Genomic DNA, 6,745 nt, shown 5'->3' with positions numbered 1-6,745 from the left:
ACCGTTGTTGTCGATTTCCCTCGGTTGTACTTAGCAATGTTTTCAGCTTACGAAAAAAAATTTAAAAAAAAGACAAATCTGCCAGTTCTCCGAAATGTTAATCACTCTCTCTGGATTTGTGCTTTACTGCAAAAAAAAAATCCAATTTGAACTCTTTTTGGAGTCCTAACTTTCAGGATGGTGAAAAGATTTCAAATTTTCCTGCTGAAAAAAAGTTTTTTCCCCTCCAATAAACACAACATTCTTCAGTCATTTTGATAAGTTTATATAAGTCATCACCGTAGATGATATCACTCGGCTATTTCACTGAAATCCATATAGTCATTTATCCTATTCTCCATCAACGGTCCCTCAAAACATTTATTAATCTTCCCATTTATATCCTTCACTATCTTTTTTTTGTTGTTGTATTTTTTTAATCTAGTCTCCACTAAATCTTCCGTCTGGCCTTTCATCCATCACACTAACGGTCCTCTGGTGCCAGCATATTTATCCTCACCTTTCTAACTCTAATTATCCACACTGTCAAGGCACCACAGCTGTTTGTTAGCAAGACACACACACGGAATCAGGACTGAATGGAAGCTGATGTTCGCTGCTCTGATCTGTTGACGTAGAAGTCCATAAAGAGACGCAATAACCTCGGTAAAGGTCTCATTGTTACCGATGGATGAGTTGCCAATTGGCGCAATTGCGGGTCGTAGGTCTCGGGATATTTCTGAACCTCGTTTACTCTGTGAGACTGCGTCAGGGAGAGGTTACGAAGGTCGGGTATGAAGTTTGGACCTCTGCGGAAACGGCGAAGTTCAGTTCAGGACAGCTCAGAACGTCACAGTTTGAACTCTGTGCTGACAGTCTGACCCTGAGGGACGATTTCCGGGTGCACAATCAGACGAATATAAAAGAATATTCGTCCGGTTGCTGTTTGATTTCTGAAGCATTTTCAGGGATCTCTGTTGCCGGTTTCTCCAAACTTGAGTTTGATTTGCACTTTCAGCTCAAGTTTCAAGTCCGTGGTGAAATCACAAATGTTCGCCAGTCAGTGGTCAAAAAAATACGTGTCGATCAACTGACGTGACTGGGAGCACTTAGTTAGGGAAGTTATTGCTTCCTTCACGTCACTGTGCTTTACGCTCCGTTCCTGCGCGACAGGAGCAGTCTCACAACTTTTAGAGTGCAAAAGCAAAGCGACAAAAAAATAAAACCGCCGTTGTAAAAAGCCCGAAGTTACAGTTTCAAGACGTAGCAAAAGGCACTAAGAGTCTGCATTGTGGCTGCCAGCGGGCGGGTTGCAGGGTCCGCCGGATCAATAAGCTTCATCCTTGTGGGACCATGAATGTCAAACACGATGTTCAATTCAGCCATTAAACGGAGGAAAGAGGAAGCTGCCCGCTGCGTCGATAGCTAGCAGCAAATTTAATAAAGCAATGTTTCACCCTCACCTCGTCAGGCTGTGTCAGGTTAACAGTAAATAACACCGTAAATGGACACACACAATATTACTCACAGGTCATTATAATCTGTTAACACCATCAGTTTAACTGCCTGTTTGACTACACCACTACTCTACCAAAGTGATACATTAATATGAAGGGAGCAAACATTTGATATAGCCTAATTAATTATTAATTTAATGATAACTTTGGGTTCCACATTTATTTTACTCCCACTGCAACAGACTCCTCTATTCTTGCTGCTCTGCGGTTGTGATTTGTTTTTCTTTATTTTACGTGCTTCTGATTAAACTGAGTATTATGTATTATGTATTTTTTTAACACTAAACTGTCAGCAATATGTTGGATTCATAAATATTAAAAGCTTCTTTTTTATATGTTTTAAATCTGGCTGGTGGTCTGTTGCTTAAGGCTATAAAGTTGGATTATTTCAACTTGATGGTGGCGCTACACTTCTTTAACTGTAATTTAAGATAAGTCTACCTTTATTTCATCTGGTTTTTAACCCTAGTTGCACTTTTTTTTTCCAGTTTTATTTTGTTCATTTCGTATTTTTTAACAGTGCAAAAAACGCAGAGACTGACACTTATTTGCAAAAGTCAACAAACTGCCACATAAACACAATCGTTCACGACTCAATTAAAAGTGCTCTGTGATGCATTTTAAAATCAATATTGAAGTAAAAGGATGTTGGCATGTTTTTCTTTGTGTGGGAAAAATTTATGGAAAAAAAGAAGACGTTGTTTAAAAGAAATACGGTTTCAGTTTCCATCAATGCTTTACAGCAGACAGAGTCAGCCAATCATCTGCGATCTCATTTGCTGAAGTTAATTACACCGAGCGCTAATTAGACAGTTACGTACTTGTGGTTAAAAAATGATCCACCCAGCACCTTTTAAATGATTTAAAAATTCTTCCATTCATCTTCTGTGACAACCGTCGGGCTCTGTGAGTTCCCTCTGTGCCTATCTCCACATTTTCACCTGAACACAATTAGGTAAAAGATGAAATGACTTGTTCGACATGAACATGACAAGTGCACTTGAACTGAGCGCTAAATAACCTTGCTATTGTTAGCCCTCTGAAATGAACCTAATAGGTCTTGACGCTAACAAGCTGCTCATGAGTAAACTATGAGATTCAAATGAGTAACTTTTTTTTATAGTAAATCTGTCTAGAGAGTATTCAGAAAACAATACCAAAAAAAAAAGTGACCAAGATAAAACCACTAGCTGTGCTTAAATAGCAAACGGGGATCTCTCAATTTGGCAAACTGATCAAATTATTCGAACGATTACAAAACTATCTCGTTATCGACGATGTATTTTGAAGGCAATTTGCACATCTAACTGTCACCTTTTTAAATGAAAAGTATTCTAACATTAAAAAATAGGATCGTTTATTTCATAACGAGGCTTTTATTGTGACACGTTTGCTGGAACTCGTTGTGACTGAAATTAGACGATAAAACAACCGTTGACCTTTGACAAGCAATTTGAAATCTGTGCGTACCGCAGTGGCTGTTTTCTGTCCCGTTCAGCCACAGAGCTGCTCGTCGTTCAGCCATTAGAGGCTGCCGTAGTTAGTGTTTGGTTTGTCAGGTGTTTATCAGCCGGGCCGCCGCTGTGTCTGTACACATATCCATTTTAATTAACACTTCATCACGATGGGCTTTGTGATCAGCACCACAGTCGGCTTGGGGTGAACGCACACACGCACACACACACACACACACACACACACACACACACACACACACACACACACACACACACACACACACACCCACACACACACAAAACACCCACACAGATGCAAATGTGTTACTGGAGGGCTAACGGAGGCAGTGTGTTTTGCGTTGAGGTGCCCGGAGCCAAACATGAAAATATAATAGGGGTCAGCTGACCTCTCCACACTACCGAAAAAAATCCCCGATGCGCACCCAGTTTGATCCTCTACGTGCCTGCTGACCAGCTTTAAAAGATGTAAGACTCTGGCTGAAGGGGACAGAAGAGGCTTTGGGGTCCAAAAGGATGGAGAGAACCAAAAAAAAAATCCAAAAAATCAGTGGTTTGACAACATAAACTGAATTGCTGCCTTCGGTTGTTGCTGTTACAGAAACTGGTACCAATATGACGTCTTTGCCTGAACACGACCTGATGTTGGAATCCGTTATAAACGTGATTAAAAAAAGACAAATATTCAGGTCTTCTGCTGTAAGATTTACTCCTTGCACAGATTAATTAAATTTATGTAATCAGTTTTAATAAGTAAATTATACCACAATGCAACAACTAAGCAGTTGACCATACAACAGGATTCTTGAAACATCTTCAGCCCATCAGTTAGTTTAATGGGATGAACTTCTAGTTTCTTTCAAACAGTCAAAGGGTAATTATTTTTTTCGACCCTTTTGGTCTGAATGGAGTCTTAATTGTAGTGGTGTTTTGTTTGTTGTGGGACTTTTGTGAAGATTTTTGTTTTGGAAGAGTTGAGGCTTTCATGAATAAATAATGAATTATTTCGGTTGCATGAAAAACGGGGGCAAACAAATGGTTAGAAGTGTTTCACCTTTGAGAAATGTCTGTGCTTGCAAAATCTCATTGGTGCTGCTTTAAAAATACCAGTGATGGCCTCCTTTTTTTATCATTTAAATACCACATTTTTAATTCGGAGCGTCGCTGCTTTGTGCTCTCGGAGTTTTGCGTTCCTGTACATTTTGTTCTACTCGGTTATATTTTGGGGAAAATTCATGCAGAATATTGACAATCCTCAGTTGGCCGCAAGTGGCGCCACTCAACCTCAAAGCAAAGCAACACGAAACAACAACCCTAACTCATTCCCAGGCGAGCAGGCAACCGACCATGATGTCACCTGTCGGATAGTGAGCTGCCATTTTTGAAGCCTCGAGTCTCACATTTACTAAAGGTGTTAACATTTCCAATCCTTTGTTTGCCCTGTGTTTTTATCCAATATCTATATCCATTATTTGCTCATGAAAGCCTCGTATCTATCAAAACAAAGTCTTAACAATACTCCCACAGCAAACAAAAAAAACCTCCACTCCAATTAGACTCCATTCAGACCGAGGGTTCATTAGCTCCGTGTAATCAGCAGCTGCTCTGATAAGCTGACATTGATACAATAGCTGGATACACTTGTTATGGAGGAAAGGGGTTGATTAAGCTGTTGATTTATTATTATTGTTATTTAAGGTCCTTTTTTTTTTTTTTTTTTTTTTTTTTAGCTCTACAAGTACCACAAATACATGAAAGTGTCGACAGTGCAGCCAAAATAAAAGCACCAATTTCAAATCTATTAGAGATCTGATGGATTTTTGCTTGTTGGCTGTTTGATTCGGTACTCGCTAAAAGCAACACGGAACCTGGTTTGATACCAGAATAATGTCACGTATTTAATTTAAAAAAAAAAAAAAAGGAAGAGGAACAAGCAAAATGTTCATTAGACTGCAGCAACAGCCCTGACTGTAGTCCATTAATACTAAATTACTTGCTGGCAATCTTGATAATCAATTATTTAAATCATTTATTATGCAACAATTTTCAAAGTCAACTGGTTCCGGCTTCTCAAAAGGGAGAATTTGCTTGTATGTTAAATATCCTTGGATTTAGGACTGTTGGTCAGAATAAAGGTTCAAGGCATCACTACATTACGCCGTGATGTCCTTCACAGAGTTTGTTCATGAATGTGAAGTACTTTGATTATCAATCGTTGCTCCTGGTTTAAGAGTCTTCAAGAGTTTGACTAGTTCATCCACCCATCCGTCCATCCATCCATCTACCCATCCACCCATCTACCCATTCATCTACCCACCCACCCATCCATCCATCCACCCATCCATCCATCCATCCATCCAACTCATTCTTTCGGTCATCATCCCTAAAACTCGTGACCACAGGTGAGGGTCACGACATGGATCCACTGGTAAATGGAAAGCTTTGCCTTCTGGCTCAGCTCTGTCTTCCCCCAAAAGGGTCCGGTACTACACCTGCTTCACTGCTGATGCTGCATTGACCCGCCACTCATTCCCATTTAATTTCCTTCACTTGGCAGCAGGTGGTAAACTGGGAACGGGAGCTTGGCTTGGGTGTTGACGAGTTTTCGTTTTTAATCACGGATTCTAAGGTTATGAAAAAGCACTTGGACCGAGTTATCAGAGTTATAATTGTGGGGCATCGTGACAATAATTGATGAATTTGAAAATACTGGAGAGCAATTTCTTTTGCATTTCATCCACTAATGCTTGGCCATTACAAATCATTCAGAAAAGGCTCCAACGACAGTTTCACACAAACATGGTAGATTTGAAGAGTACAACAACAACGACTAAGAATGCCCTGAGATGTGTTTACAAGCAGCAATTCAGCTGTGCAGTAATTGAAATGCCGAGAGGAATCACGCACCCATATAGACACGTTGATGAAGAGAAGAGGGAGTTTGATACATCCTGCACGTACACAAACTCTATCACATTGTCTGCCTGCAATTAGAGTCAATGTGATGGAGTGCGCACACACACACAAACACACACAAAAACACACACAAACACACACACACACACACACACACACTGATCGGTACATCTGCCAGCGACTTAGTTAACCTCATTTGCTTTGCTGAGAAGAACTCTCTTCGGTCCCTTCTCAATCAACAAGTATTGATCTGCTTCTGTGTGTGCATATGATGTTTCCATTGTCGTGTTGGTGTGTGTGTGCTATCTGTGCATTTCAGCGTTTGTGTGTGTGTGTGTGTGTGTGTGTGTGTGTGTGTGTGTGTGTGTGTGTGTGTGTGTGTGTGTGTGTGTGTGTGTGTGTGTGTGTGTGTGTGTGTGTGTGTGTGTGTGTGTGTGTACTTACAAATCAAGTTTGTGTGCACGCTGTAAAAATAGCAACTCCAAATCCAGTGAAGCCAAAAACATGATATAAAATACACCATAGTAAAAACACTGGTTTTCAAAATGTACAAGTTTACTTAAACACAATTTTGTTGGCATGACAACAGTGAATGTATTTCCAACCCCAGCCCATCTGCTGCCAGTCCCCTATAATCAGCAAATATACAGGCCACTTTCCTCTCATTTTACTTCACTTATTGGTTTCTTTACGCTTGTTACTAACAAAGTTGGCTGTTGGCAACTGCGACGTGGACGGCGTCTAGAAGCCACAGAGGCTAACAATTTAGCATACTAACGGGGGGGGGTAATGCAACAAATTAAGGCAAACTCTACGTGACGAAAATTACAATATATTAACTTGACATCTGACGACAAA

The sequence above is a fragment of the Brachyistius frenatus genome, unplaced genomic scaffold, assembly GCF_029030835.1.
Source record: "Brachyistius frenatus isolate BFR_SWC_R1_liver_20210118 unplaced genomic scaffold, ASM2903083v1 Contig_111, whole genome shotgun sequence".
Taxonomy (NCBI): domain Eukaryota; kingdom Metazoa; phylum Chordata; class Actinopteri; family Embiotocidae; genus Brachyistius; species Brachyistius frenatus.
This window is presented reverse-complemented; position numbering follows the sequence as displayed.